The following is a 14,258-nucleotide window of genomic DNA, read 5'->3' as shown; positions in this document are numbered from 1 at the left end:
ACTTGAAGGGCAGAGACAGAGATAAGCGGGGAGTGATCAAGGAAGACACCTGATGCTCAGGTTCCACATGTACATGTACATACAAACACACCCTCACATGCAAACACTGACAGGCGCGCACACACACACACACACACACACACACACACACACACACACGCTCCAAAATAAGGCGGAGCACAATGGAGGAAACTAGAATGTTGACACCGGGCATCCATGTATACCCAAGCACACAAACACTACAGTAATAATAACAATAATTAGAAAAGTGCTAGCTGGGCCTCTTCTTTCTATAGCTTTAACCCTTCTGTGACTTGTCTGGCTGACGACACTTCAGTTTGTATGTTCACAGAAGTATTTTCCAGGTTTGCAAACTGAACATTCAGCTGCTCCCTGGGATGCGCCTCCTCTGGCGACTCTCACCCTGGCACCCAAGCCTCCCATGCACGTTTCTCTTACATCCCATCTCTTCCAAGCCTGCGGATTCTGCTGACTAGCTGCAGCGCTCTGAATTCCTCTGTGTCTGCCTCTGCTGATCTAGAGGAGCACTGGCCTACTCCCTCCTCTTCCCTAGGCACTAAGTAGATTCGGGGTAGGAAAGGCATCTTAAGGGACTGAGATACACAAGCCTCTCTCCCACTTCCAGGTCTTGGCTGATGCTGGTGTCCCAGTGGCTTAAAGGCTCTCCCGCAGAGCTACATTCCCCAGCCGCTGTGTTCATTCTGGAACACTCCCCCCAACTCGTGATTTAGTTTGGGAAGTCATCCCTGGACTTCGTACCTCTACCTTAAATACAGCATTTGCCTTGATATTCTCTGCTAGTACCAGATCATTGTAGTCAATGAAAGTTAAATAAGTAGGGATGAATGAATCACCAAAACTTTAAAACGCCCACATAGAAATCCGGTCGGACTTTAATCCCACGGGCGAGGCCAGTGCGGGCTCAGGGCCTCGAGCTACGACAGGGTCGCCGGCCAAGGCTTGTCACCATGACCGGCCCCGTTCACTCCCCGTCCCTGCACAAAGTTTGGTGGTGGCTTTTTAAATATTTTTCCTAGAACTCTGGTTCTAGCCTCGTTGACCGCGTCCGAGCTGGAAGCAGGCAAGCTAGAAATCTAGGTTCGGCACGCGCCAGCCCAACCCCCTCATTGGACACAAGTTTCCCCGGTGCCGGCCGCCGTCCCAGCAGCCGCGTCTGCCCTCTCGCCCGCCTGCCGCGTTCCAATCACTCTCAGACCCCTCCCTCACAGCTCTCCTCCCAAGGAAACTTGACCCTCGCCAGCCGCCGTCGCCGAGCCCCGACCTACTCGTTTGTTGTCCAGCAGCTCGCCAAGCACAAATTCCGTTTGCCGTTACCCAGGCTCGGGGCGGGGCCGCGGCACGACCCAGTGCGCCTGCGCAGACCGCCCCGCTGGGTTTAAAGAGGAGGGTGGGGAAGGAGCCCCGCGGCGGATAAACTGGACGGCGGCCGGGAAGGGGCACTCCGTGAGAAGTGACCTGCGTTTAGGGATGCATCGGTATCCTGGGGGACGGGCTTTGAGAAACAGGGAAGGAGTGTGACATGGGCAGATCCCAGAGCCAGAGCCAGTGACATCCTGAGAGTTGGGGACTCTCAGTGTAGAATAGGGCATTGGCTCTCCTGGGAGCCGTACTGGGTCCTCTGCAAGAGCAACAAGTACCCTTAACCTACCTCTCCCTAGCCCCGTGGAACTATTTTTAAATATGCAACTTCATGATCTTCTTACCCTCAACACAGACCCCTCACTCATCCTCTGGCAACCCACAGCAATTTCACTTTCTTTCTTTCTTTTTTTTTTTTTTTTTTTTTTTTTTTTTTTTTTTTTTGGTTTTTCGAGACAGGGTTTCTCTGCAGCTTTAGAGCCTGTCCTGGAGCTAGGTCTTGTAGACCAGGCTGGTCTCGAACTCACAGTGATCCGCCTGCCTCTGCCTCCCGAGTACTGGGATTAAAGGCGTGCGCCACCACCACCCGGCCGCAATTTCACTTTCTTAATCCTAGATTGTGAGAGGTTTGTTCAAAATCTGAGAACCTGATTTAAAAAAAAAAATTACTTAAATGATGTGTGCCTGACCAAACCCTAGGGAATTAATTACGACTAAGATACCAGACTCCTAATTGGTTTGGTGTAAATAAAAGGTGAGCTCTAGAGTGTGGGACAGGCTGTTAAGAGTCCCAAGGAAGAAACCTTGTGACGGGTTTTAGTGGAGAAAAGAGACAGTTTGCTATGTTACGTTTGGGCAGATGCTGCCAGATTTTAGGTGTGAGACGCTGAGGCTGAGGCAAGCCATCGTTGTGGAACTAGAGAAAGGGGATGTCAAACTGAAGACAGATTTAGAAGGGAGAATCAATGTGCCAAGCCAGGGACCAGAATCCTTCAGCTCCCTATAACCAAAAAAAAAAAAGGGCCGGGCACGCCTTTAATCCCAGCACTCGGGAGGCAGAGGCAGGCGGATCTCTGAGTTCGAGGCCAGCCTGGTCTACAAGAGCTAGTTCCAGGACAGGCTCTAGACACTACAGGGAAACCCTGTCTCGAAAAAACAAGAAAACAAAAAAAAAAAATAAAGAAAATAAACCAGAAGAGCTCACAGTTCTCAACCTGTGGGTTGCTGCCTTTGGGATTCAAATGACCCTTCCACAGGGGTCACCGAAGACCATCTGCATATCAGATATTTACATTATGATTCATAACAGTAGCAAAATTAGTTATGAAGTCCCAGCGAAAATAATTGTATGACTGGGGGTCATTACACTGTATTAAACGGTTCAGCATAAGGGAGGTTGAGAGCCACTTCCCTAGACCCTGGAATGGTGCCTGGAATGATGAGGACGGGCGAGAGGGAGGTGGACACTGACATTTGACATTCGCGAAAGCTAAGATATCTCAAGGGCTTCTTTCAAGTTCCCGTTTAATCCTCCCACAGGCAAACATCATCTCCATTAATTCATTTGTTTCTTTAGGGCTGACGCTATAGCTCAGTTAGTATAGTATTTGCTGACATACATGAAGGCCTGGGCTCGATAACCAGCACCACATAAACTAGACGTGGTGGACACCCGTGATCCTACCATTCGGAAAGTGGAGGCAGGCAAACTGAAAGTTCAAGACGACCCTAGGCTACGTGAGACCCTGTCTCCAAAAACAAAGCCAAACCTGTTCATTGGACAAAGACGTTCGTGTATACCATGTGGAGAAATTAAAAGATCTAAGATCACAAACCCAGGATGAGCCGGGCGGTGGTGGCGCACGCCTTTAATCCCAGCACTCGGGAGGCAGAGGCAGGCGGATCTCTGAGTTCGAGACCAGCCTGGTCTACAAGAGCTAGTTCCAGGACAGGCTCTAGAAACTACAGGGAAACCCTGTCTCGAAAAACCAAAAAAAAAAAAAAAAAAAAACAAACCCAGGATGGAGGATTGGGGTATATCATTGTGGTAGCGTGGTTGCCTAGCAGGTGTGAGGCTCAGGGTTTGACCCCCTGCCTCTCCTCAAAAAGGCTTTACCAGGTTCCCACTGTGCTCCATCATGAATACTTCTTTAGAAACTGGCCACGGTGACGTGTATCCGCAACTCCAGAAACGTGGGAGGCTGAAGCGGTAGGATCATGGGCCATCAAGGCTGTACATAGATGGACATCCAAACAGAAATGTGGGATGAGGGAGTTTTCTCAGGGGTTCCCTGGCCTCGTGCCTTTGCTATTGCATATAGTAGACACCAGAGAACCTGCTGAAGGTTCTGCAGAGGGAGATGAGGATTCAGTGAGCCTTGGTATCTAAGATCTGTGTCCAAATCTGGACCCCACAACCGAGCACTGTGACTACACAGAGCAGTCTGGGGTCTAAATCCTACAGCCTGACTTCTAAAGTGGAGCCATTTTTCCTTGCCTAACTGCTTTATCTCACTGGTCCCAAGTGCTAGGAGCTTGGCTAGTTCCTTCTTACACAGAGTTAGTCCATTTCTACAGCTGGGGATGTGGAGGCATGAAGAGGTGTCCTGGTTTGCCAGAGTCACCCAGTACTGCATTCTTAGCCATTGGTCCTTTTCCTACACTTTGGGGTGAGGTCAAGCTTCTCAGAACTGACTGTTGAATCCCCAGCAGTCTATGCTGAAGGGTTTGTGGGAACATTTGAATATGAGTTAGAAGACAAGCAAGGCTGCCTTTAACTTTATGATTCCTGTTTGCCCTGTGATGGCCTCTCCAAGTCTCAGGTAGCTTTATGGGAGTGAAGTTGAGACAAGGTCTCATGTATCTTGTTAGTTATGGATCCGAAGATACCCTTGAACTCCTGATCCTCCTGCCTCTACTTTCCAAGTATTGGGATTACAGGCATGTGCCCTCATACCACATCGAGCTTTGGTCTGGCCCTTTGATTGGGAAACTCTGCCCCCAGTGCCCCAGGGTCTGGGCAGCACTTGGCTGAAGTCTCTCTTTAGCCATGACATCACCCCTTCTGGCACTACGGTTTATGAGGCTATGTATCTCTCCCCCTGGCTGGTGGCCACTGCTTCAGCTACTCAGAGTGGAATTCCTCTGCCTTCCAACCTCTAGATGGGCCTGGCCCAGACTTGCTGCTCAGGAAATGCCTGTGGAATCAACATGGGGCGCTTGCATGTGTTGAGGATTTGCCAAGTGCTAGACCTGTCCCTGACACTTCACAGGAGTGATCTGGTTCCCACTCCTGCAGCAATCCAGCGTTCGTGGGAGGGAGACACTCTTGTCCTTGTTTTACTGGGAAGAACTAGAGAAGCTGGACTCTGTTGTAGGCCCACTTGCCATTGCTGTTAGGACCAAAACTGGCTCTAGGGCAGCGGTTCTCAACCTGTGGGTCATGGCGCCTTTGGGGGTCAAATGACACATTTACAGGAGTTGCCTAAGACCATCAAAAATCAGATGATTCCGAACAGTAGCAGAATTACAGTTATGAAGTAGTCATTTTATGGTTGGGAGTCACCACAGCGTGAGCAACTATGTTAAAGGGGTGGGCCATTAGGAGGGTTGAGAGCCAGGGCTCTTGGGCGCGCACGCTCATTGTCCTCCTGAACTGGGGAGGCGGCTACTTCCAAGCCCCAGGATCCTCAGAGACTATCACAGATTCTGGTCAGCTTTAGCCTCATTTATGAGCAAAGAAAATCCCAGAAAGGAGAGAAAACTGAGCTAGCGAGAAGGAGGCTCGGGATAAGGCTTTCACCACCAAGAGGGAAGATCTGAGTTCAGTCCCCAGGACCCACATGGTGGAAGGAAGAACTGAATCCCACAAATGTGCTGTGACTCCTGCATGCGCACAAATACAGCTAATTAAAGGCAAAAGGATTAAACTTTGTGACGTTTCCTATCCTGAATATTTTATATGAATGGAATCGCATCACATGTGACTTCGGTGACTTTCCCTCGGCCATCGTGATGTAGGCTGGCTGTTCTTGCAGAAGACCACTGCTCAGTTCCCAGAACTCACAGGGCAGCTACCTCTACTTCCAGAGAACCCTGAACCCCCTCTGGCTCTATTGGCACCAGGTATATATATGGTACACACTCATACACGCAGGTAACACGAAGAAGACAAACTCCATTCCTTTAGGTTAAATACTCACATTTGTGAATATACCACATTTTGTTTATTAGTTTAACACATTTGAGCTATTTTCCCTTCTTAAACATTTTTCCCCTTAAGACAGAGTCTCATTATGTAGCCTTGGCTAGCCTGGAATTCACTCTAGACCAGGCCTGCCTCTGCCATCCAAATTCTGGGATTAAAGGCATGTGCTACTCTGCCTAGCCTGTTCTCACTCTTTGCTATTCTGAATGTTGTTGATATCTACATACATACCTGTGTGTGAAGATTACATCTTATAGTCCACTTGAGACGCCTAGAAGTGAGAGAGTGTGGGTCGTGTTAATGTAAGTTAAATTATTTAAGGAATTGACTACTGTTTTCCAAAATGGCAGTGGGTATATGAATTATGGCTTTTCCATCTTCTCTAGTACTTGTCTGTCTGATTATAGCCCTCTCAAGTAGGGTGAAGTACCTCATTGTGAATTTTTTGTTTGTTTTGTTTTGTTTTTGAGTCACGTAGCTCAGGCTGGCCTCCAACTCTTGTGTTGTTAGCATTCCTCTGTGGTTTCTGTTTCTGTTCCTGCCTAGGCTTACCTTGATGGTGGACTTCATGCTGGGTAGTCTTAGGTCGACTTAACATAAGCTAGGATCATCGAATCTCAATTAAGAAATTGCCACCAAAAGATCAGGTTGTAGGCAAGCCTAGAGGGCGTTTTTCTTAATAGTAACTGAAGAGGAAGGGACCAGCCCACTTTGTGTGGTGCTATCCTGGGGTGCTATAAGAAAGCAGGCTGAGCCAGACATGAGAAGCAAGCCATGGCCTGCGTTAGTCCTACCTCCAAGTTCCTGCTCTGTCTGAGTTCCCACCGTGGCTTCCCGCAATGACTGTCACCCATGAGCCAAATAAACCCTTTCCTTCCAAGCTGCTTTTGGTCAATGTTTACCTCAGCAACAGAGAGAGAGAAGCAAATGAGGACACCAAGACTCAGAATTATCCAATTGTTATTATTATTATTTCTAATCCACTGGTTGAGAAGTGACCAGATTAATGGCTATTTTCCACTATACATGCATGGTTAGTGAGATGGACTGCTGGGAAGTCCCCGAAGGAAAGAAACCTTTGCTCTGCTGCGGCTGGAGCTTCACGGGGCTCTGCATCTAGTCTCGTTGGCTGTGCAGAGGGAGACTGGAGTTCGGGAATGTCAAGGAGGGTGACGACTCTACACAGAGAGGGCTGTTGTCGCCTTGCAACTGTGGTGGAAGGGAGCTAAAGCTCCATCTCCTTCTAGCGTATGGTAATGAAAAATTAAACCAAACGAGTGAGTCAAAGGCTTAATCCGGAGCTCAAAACAATGAAACTCTTAAGAGGAAACCCCGGTGAACTCGTGGGGATCTTAGATTCGGTGATGGCTTCTTAGCTATGATAGTCAAGTGGGGCATGGAGGCGCATGCCAGTAACCACAGCACCCAGGGTTGGGCAGAAGGAGGGCAACTGTGAGGTCAGTCTGGGCGACAGACCACGGAACCAAGGGGATGCCTAAGGCACCCACAGTCACCTGCATAACCTTTTCCTTCTCATGACCTCTGCGATGGTGAGTTGTGGACTCTACTTGCTCATTCTCCTGAACTGGAGGTGGCAGCAGTAAGAAAAGGAATTGTTGAACATTGGATGCTTATTTTGAGCAGCCAGTTGGCCTTGGGTTTGTTCTTTATAACGGTGTGTTATCTTATTCCTTAGGGAACAGCTGCTGTCTCAGAGACAGGGTAATTGGGGTTTACACACAGACAGCCCGACTCCAGTGCTGTATTGTTAGCCTGGCTCAAAAGAACAAAGAAGGAGGAAGCTCAGGCTGGGGTGAGGGAGGAACAAGGGTCACCATGTTTGCTTGCTGGACCTAGAGCCAGCAGAGGCAACAGTGTGGGGTATAGTGAGGCCCTTGGAGAACGGATCTTGGGAGTAGCTGCCCCATCCAGTGGGCATGGCCATTAAGCAAACACTACCACCGCCATGCCCAGGCCCCTGCTGGATGCTGGTCACCCAGCCTGGGATCTGCTTCCTGCAAGGCTTTACACTGCCCTGATCTTCTGGGGAAGAGGTTGTCTGGCAACAAGTGTAATAAATTAAGATCGTGGGTACATGCCAGGTGTAAGTGGTGCACACGTTTAATGCCAGCATTTAGAAGCAGGTTTGAGTTTCAATGTTTACTTCAGCAACAGAGAAGCAGATGAGGACACCGAGACTCAGAATTGTCCATTTATTATTATTATTATTATTATTATTATTATTATTATTATTATTATTATTATTTCTAATCCACTGGTTGAGAAGTGACCACTCACCGTGGCTTCCCAGATTAATCGCTATTAATAGTGAGACCTTAAATAGACAAAAAGTCACCAGGAAAATTCAAGTAAGTTGATCATCTCTCATATCCGTGTTGTTACAGAGCAAACCTTCCCTGTCTTTTGGGGGGTAGTTTAAGATAGAGCCTCCCACTGTAGCCTAGGCTGGACTGAAATTCACAATGTTGTGCACAACGGCCTCAGACTTATAGCGGTCCTCTTGCCTCAGTTTCCTGAGTGCTAGGATTATAGGCATGAGCAACCACAACCAGTATTAACAACTGAATGTAAATGTACCAAAATAAAATACAAATTAATTAAGAAGCACAGTCTGGCAGCGAGTGTAGTTCAGGGGTGTATGGCTACCATGCACACGGCCCTGGTTTAATCCTCAGCACTACAACCTTTTTTAAAAATAGAAAAAGAAATGTAAGCCATAAAACCTCTAAGGGCTCTGCTTGAGTCCCCCTGGGCTTTAGAGACGTGAGGCTGAGGTAGGGTCACCCTCTAGGTACTCAGAATAGGGCTATGGCACCATCAGCCAGCTTTCCCGGTTATTCTTTTGAGAGAGTTTCCGCTCTCAGCTCCCAAACTTGCTGACCATGACCACAAAGCAAGGGCAGAGCCAAGACTTGCCCACCCCTTCCCCTTCCTGCTTGGCCTTTTACTGAGGATGGTTAAGTGCTCTTTCTCTGTTCTCTGTTCTCACTCCACCAGATGGGGCTGTATCCATTCCTCGGAGGCCCCAGGTTTGTCATTAACTCTCTGTCTTGGGTGTGTCTTCCTTACCAGTCTGATGACCCTTAGGAGTGAGCCAGGTCCTGGACTGGAGATCTTAGTCAGCATCTGATGCCTTTAATTAAGTAGGCAGCCGACCCAGTCTGGACCAGTCGTCCTGATCCCAAGGCCCAAGGCAGGGCCTGAGCTCTGGCACAGGATTTGGGCTGCTGTGTCCTATAAGCTCGGGGAACTTCCATCTTGTGTGCTGGGCCCCTTAGGGCCACTCTTGCAAAATGTTGACTAACCTAGGCACCATCTTAAATTCCATCTCCAGAGTGTCAGACTCAAGATTTCCCTACCACAGAACCCCAATTTATCCACAGCCAGAGCCACAGTCACAGCCATTCCTGCTCCAGGCTAAGCACTGTGTTTGGCTACTGTTCTCAACAACTTCCATAGAGTTCTCTGTGTATATTTGTTTTGCAGAGAAGGGACATGAGTCCCAGAGGCAAAGCAACCAACTTGTAAGTGACAGAGCAAAAATTTGCAGGAAGCCCAACTTGTCTCAGAGTAACCCTTGCAGACAGTCAAAGAGAAGTCTGGCCAGCCGGGCAGTGGTGGCGCACACCTTGACTCCCAGCACTCAGGAGGCAGAGGCAGGTGAATCTCTGTGAGTTCGAGACCAGCCTGGTCTATAGAGCGAGTTCCAGGACAGCCAGGGCTACACAGAGAAACCCTGTCATGAAAAAACAAAACAAAAGGAAGGATCGCCTTCTCTGCAGGAGTTGATGCTGCTGTCGGCATACTGGGTACTGTAGAGCAGACACCGGCTCGGTCTTTTGCATAGATCATTTAATTGAATGCACACATCAACTCAGTGCACATAAAGTTATATCCACTTCACAGTGGAAATCAGGGCTCTAAGAAGAGACCTGTGCTAGTTCACATGAAAAGTGATCTTCTCTGCCATTTCTTCCCTAAACCTCCCATTGCTGCTTTCCTCCCTCCCCCTGCGCTAGCTTCCCAGCCCCTCCCTAGTGCTATTGCTGCTCTTCCTTCATCCTAGGACTCCTGGCTAACCCATAGTCCTTCATTCATATCCTTACCATGGTTTGGAACCTGGTATCGGGCCAAGCTGTATGGATTAGCTGTATGGCGGTAATTCCACCTTTGGGCATTCCTTAGCCCTCACCGCTTCCTGCTGCTGGGCAAGGGGAGGGACACATTGCCCTCTGAGATGTCTGCATATTTGTGACTAGAGCCATTTGGAGGGTAGAGCCAGCAGGATGCCCATACCTGGCAGGGAGGTCAGATCCACCAAGGGTGGGGTCAGGATTGGCCTCCGGAGGCTGGGTGCTTCCCAGGATTGGGCCTCTCAAGCTGGAAGCTGATATGAGCAGCAGCAACTGCTGGCATTATCTGGCCTCTAAGAATAGTTCGAGGTAAAGATCAGAGTCTGGGGCCAGGGAGAAGGACGGGGTCCTCTGTCTCCCTCTCTATCCCCGCTGCTTGGCAGGAGTCATGCCTCTGGCTTACTCTTTGTTTTGGGGAGGTTTTAGATGGACATACTCTGGACTCCCAGACCTCAGACCCAGGTTCTCTGACCTGTGGCTAGAAAGACTGAACACACAGTGCAGGGGCTGGTTCTCACCCAGCCGTCCTCCCACATTATAAGGTCTTTCTTCACTTAGCAAACACTTTCAAATGGACCATATATATATATATATATATATGTGTGTGTGTGTGTGTGTGTGTGTGTGTGATTAAAAATTCAAAAGGCATTAAAAAGGAAATAAATCAGTTTCTCCCCCTGTCCCTGGGACTGCTTTCATCAGCATCCTGAGGAACTAGTCTATCCCCAGGTAACTCAAGGCCATACAGGCCTCCCTAACACACACAGCCCCAGATAAACACATGGCCATACAGGCCTCCCTGACATACACAGCTCATTTCTGTACATCCTTTTTTCCAGTGCTGGGGATGGAACCTAGGGCCTGTGCATTCTAAGCAGGAGCTCTACCACTGAGCATACCCCCAGCTCCTCACTTAACTTTCCCTAAAGCTCTATCTTAAACAGAGTAATATATTGAGTGTCCACTCGTACTAAATGCTAGTCTTAGCACTTTGAATGCTCCAACTCCACCACCATGTTCAGGACTACGTTGTGGATATTCTGCTCACTGTTAGAAGCATAAGTGACTTCTCAAGATGTCATGGCTGGCAACTGGCAGAGACAGGATTCAATAAGGTGTTCTTCCTCTTAAGTTTGAGTCATATCCCTCTGCTACACGCCTTCTCTCTCTCTAAGGGCCGAGGTAAGAATATGTAGTGAACATCTGCCAGGCACCAGGATGAACTGGGATACAGCAGAGCATACAGAAGACCAGGTCTCTTCCCTCATGGAACTGGTACCCCAGAACTCACAAGTGCCTGTCAGCTAAGGCTGGAGAGAGAGGAATCACACACGTCTTACATCCTGTTCAAGTCTTCTGTTCAGACATCCCTGTTCCTCTACCCATGAGTCCTCCAGTCTTAGAGCTCAAAAGAAAGATGAAAGGTAGAAGATGGGGTCCAGACAGAGGTAGCTGCCTATGAGGTCACCATGGAGCCCCGGTGAGCCTCACTGCATTCCCTCTGGGATCCGCTTCAGCAGGCCTGGTGGGGGTGTCTATAATCCAGGGACCAGCCATTGTTTGAAGTTGGGAACAATTGAAGGGCAAAAGAGCTATAGATAGATCCACAGCTGCTATCACCTGTCCCAGCCTGGGCCTAGGGCCCTGGCATTGTCTTCATTGAGCCACTCTACCAGCGAGAGCCCCCGGGGGTGGGTGGTGGAACAGGCCCAGCTGAGCCTTACAGAGACAACTACAAAGGCCAGGAGGAAGAAATGCTAAGTCTCAAGGGCAGAAAGGGGCAGGTAACATGGAAAGACCAAGTCTGAACGGAGCTAGTGATGGGAGCTAGAGACCCTTGGCACCACACGAGCCTTCTGGGATGCCTGCGCATGCACTTTTTATACCTTTTATAACTTTATCTTTTTGCTGGGGTGACCACATCCCAGAATTCTTTGTGGGGAAATTTGAAGGATCCTTATGAATGCTCTGAGAGCCCCCCACCAGGATCTTTAGAAACTTGAGGCTATACTGCTGGGTGATAGCTTCACAGAGACCTTCACCCCCACTCTGTGCCTCAGTTTCCCTGACTTCAATGAGCTCATTTGTGCAACCATTAAAGTGTCTTTTTGTTCTCTGATGCTGCTGGTAGAACACCATTCCTCATGTGTCTACCCTCCCTCCTCTTGTTGCAGATGAGGCCACAGTCCCTGTACTTAGTCCTTCACAGGGAGGGGGGACAGCTGGTTCTCTGCTTCCTCCCCCCAGTAGCCTTTCAGACATAAATCCATGCCGAGACATCTCTTCTCTGGATAAACAACCTTGATGCCTTTGGCTGCCCTCATCCTATTTTCTGCTTGGAGCATCAGAGCTGGGGCCCACTCGAGCCCTCTGCAGCTGCCCAGGGCCCCATGAGGAGGACAAACCTGGGACAAGCAGGGGCCATCCACCCCCAGGGTGCCAGGGTGGTGGGCCCCTCTTGGGGCCTCACCACCTTGCATGTGGACCATTATGGCAGCCTCCTCCTGAATGTGTCTTCCTGCCACCGGTGGGGCTCGCCCCTTCAATCCATCCTCCACAGCAGCTGCCACAGGGATCTGGTGAACACATAAATCTGACTGCACAGTCAGAGCTCATGCTCAGGGCTCTTTGATGAAGAAATAAATAAAAACGCCTTTGATGGTGCCCCAACTTATACAGGGGAAAGCTCTAAATCCCAATCTTGCTTTTGAAGTTCTCCAGTCCTAACCCAATGACCAGGTCCAGCCTTACCCTCTTTGTGCCCCGGGGCCTAGCCTCAGGCATGCAGTTGCTCAGGCCAGATCTTCATTCTCTTCCCCCCCTGGGATGGTGGGCTCAGGACACCTGTCTCATCTCCTCTCTCCTGCCTTCAGCACCCTGAGCCATGTGCTTCTACCTGGGTGATTGTAGCAAACTTCTCAACTCTTCCCTGACAGGTTCAACCTTCCCAGTCTATTCTCCACTCTTGAACTTTAGGCCACTTACATCCCTGCCCTACAAGGTTCCTATTGCTCTTGTAATCAAATCGTGTGTCTCAAGTGTTTCGAGATTCTGAACTATCTTGCCTGTTTTCTACCTGCTGCTATTCTTTGGTAAAACTCTTCTCCCAAAACATATTTTTTTTCAACCATACCCACGTTGTGGGATATGCTGGTGGCAGAGATTATTTGGAGCTGGGTCCTAAAATCTTGGAGTCTAGCTTCCTGAAGCTGAACCAGACTTCAGCCATTGCCCACACCAAAGCGTTGAGTCCTCTGCAGCTACTGCTAGTTCAGTTTCTTCCAAGGTGGGTCTTCAGTCACAGGCTGGCTCTGAGATTTTTCTTTTTTCTTTTTAATTTTATGTGCATTCGTGTTTTGCCTTTATGTATTTCTGTGTGAGTGTGCCCGGTGCCCTGGAATTGGAGTTACAGACAGTTGTGACCTGTCATGTGGGAGCTGGGAATTGAACCTGGGTCTTCTGGAAGAGCAGCCAGTGTTCTTAACCACTGAACCATCTCTCCAGCCCTGGGCTCTGAGCTTAAGAACCCACCCATGTAGACAACTTTGCTTCCTTATCATTGCCCTGCCCACAGGTCTACTCTCCCCATCCCTAATGGCAGGGATTAACCCAGGGCCCCGGACTTTCCAAAGAAATGTTCTACCATGAAGTCATGTCTTCAAGTCACTGCAGAGTCACCTGTGAGACTGCCCAAGTCCCACAAACTCCCGACAGCATAAATGTATTTGAAATCAACACCTCAAGTCCTTGCAAGTTGCAGGCTACCTTGGATCTCTCAGGACATGGGTTTCTTTGTTACTTTGCTGTTCTGATCTGAATACTCAGCTTAGCAGGAAGATATGGCCCAGGTGGTGGAAGAGAACCTAGCAGGACACCTTTAGGCCTGTATTCTGGGTTTGTTTCTAAGCATTTGGATGTAACTCTAGAATTTTACCTACATTTTATTTTTGGTATAGACAACAGCTATCAAAAGTTCTGATTCTTTAAGTTAGTTCTGTCACTCTGTCCTGGGGCAAAAAGCCCTGCATGCTGAGCACCTTGAAGCATTAAGAAGTTGTATCTACTCTCTATACTTGTGTGTGTGTGTGTGCATGTGTGTCTGTGTGTGGAGTATATTTCATTACATAGATATGCACACACATTTAAAAATGTATAGTTTGCTTTGGGTCACGTGGTAATACAGCTGTACAGCTATCACCCAGGTCGGTGTCTAGAGCTTTTCTTATATTCTAGAAGTCTATCCTATGCCCCCCCCAGAAGACCAGCCCTCCACTTTTGACCCCATAGCTTAGTTTTGCCTGCTCTGAAAACATATGTGGTACCAGTGTATAAAATTATTTTGCATATTTTGTTTGGCACAGCTCTGAAGTCTCTTCTCCTGAAGTCTGTTTGGAACACCCTAGGTCTGTGTGCAGTGTCCAAATATCTTGAATCCTTTTATTCTCTGCTTAGCCTGGCATGTGTTTGGAATCCTGGCCCTCAGGCTTTCTAGTTCT

The 14,258-nt window shown here is 48.8% G+C and overlaps 1 protein-coding gene across 2 annotated transcripts in view; it reads right to left on the bottom strand.

The window, feature by feature from the left end:
* Gss (glutathione synthetase) overlaps window positions 1–1,409 on the bottom strand; it is a 34,611-nt gene extending 33,202 nt beyond the window's left edge. The window contains exon 1 of one of the 2 annotated variants that reach the window (XM_038332054.2): window positions 1,308–1,409. The gene's annotated coding sequence lies outside the window, so the exon portion shown is untranslated. Of the gene's footprint in view, window positions 1–1,303 lie in introns of both variants that reach the window. The other variant, XM_038332055.2, reaches the window with a different exon arrangement.
* Window positions 1,410–14,258: the final 12,849 nt, after the last annotated feature.

Source organism: Arvicola amphibius, chromosome 5 (assembly GCF_903992535.2).
Source record: "Arvicola amphibius chromosome 5, mArvAmp1.2, whole genome shotgun sequence".
Classification (NCBI taxonomy): Eukaryota; Metazoa; Chordata; class Mammalia; order Rodentia; family Cricetidae; genus Arvicola; species Arvicola amphibius.
The sequence above is the reverse complement of the archived record's forward strand: the minus strand, read 5'-3'. Positions and strand labels throughout refer to the sequence as shown.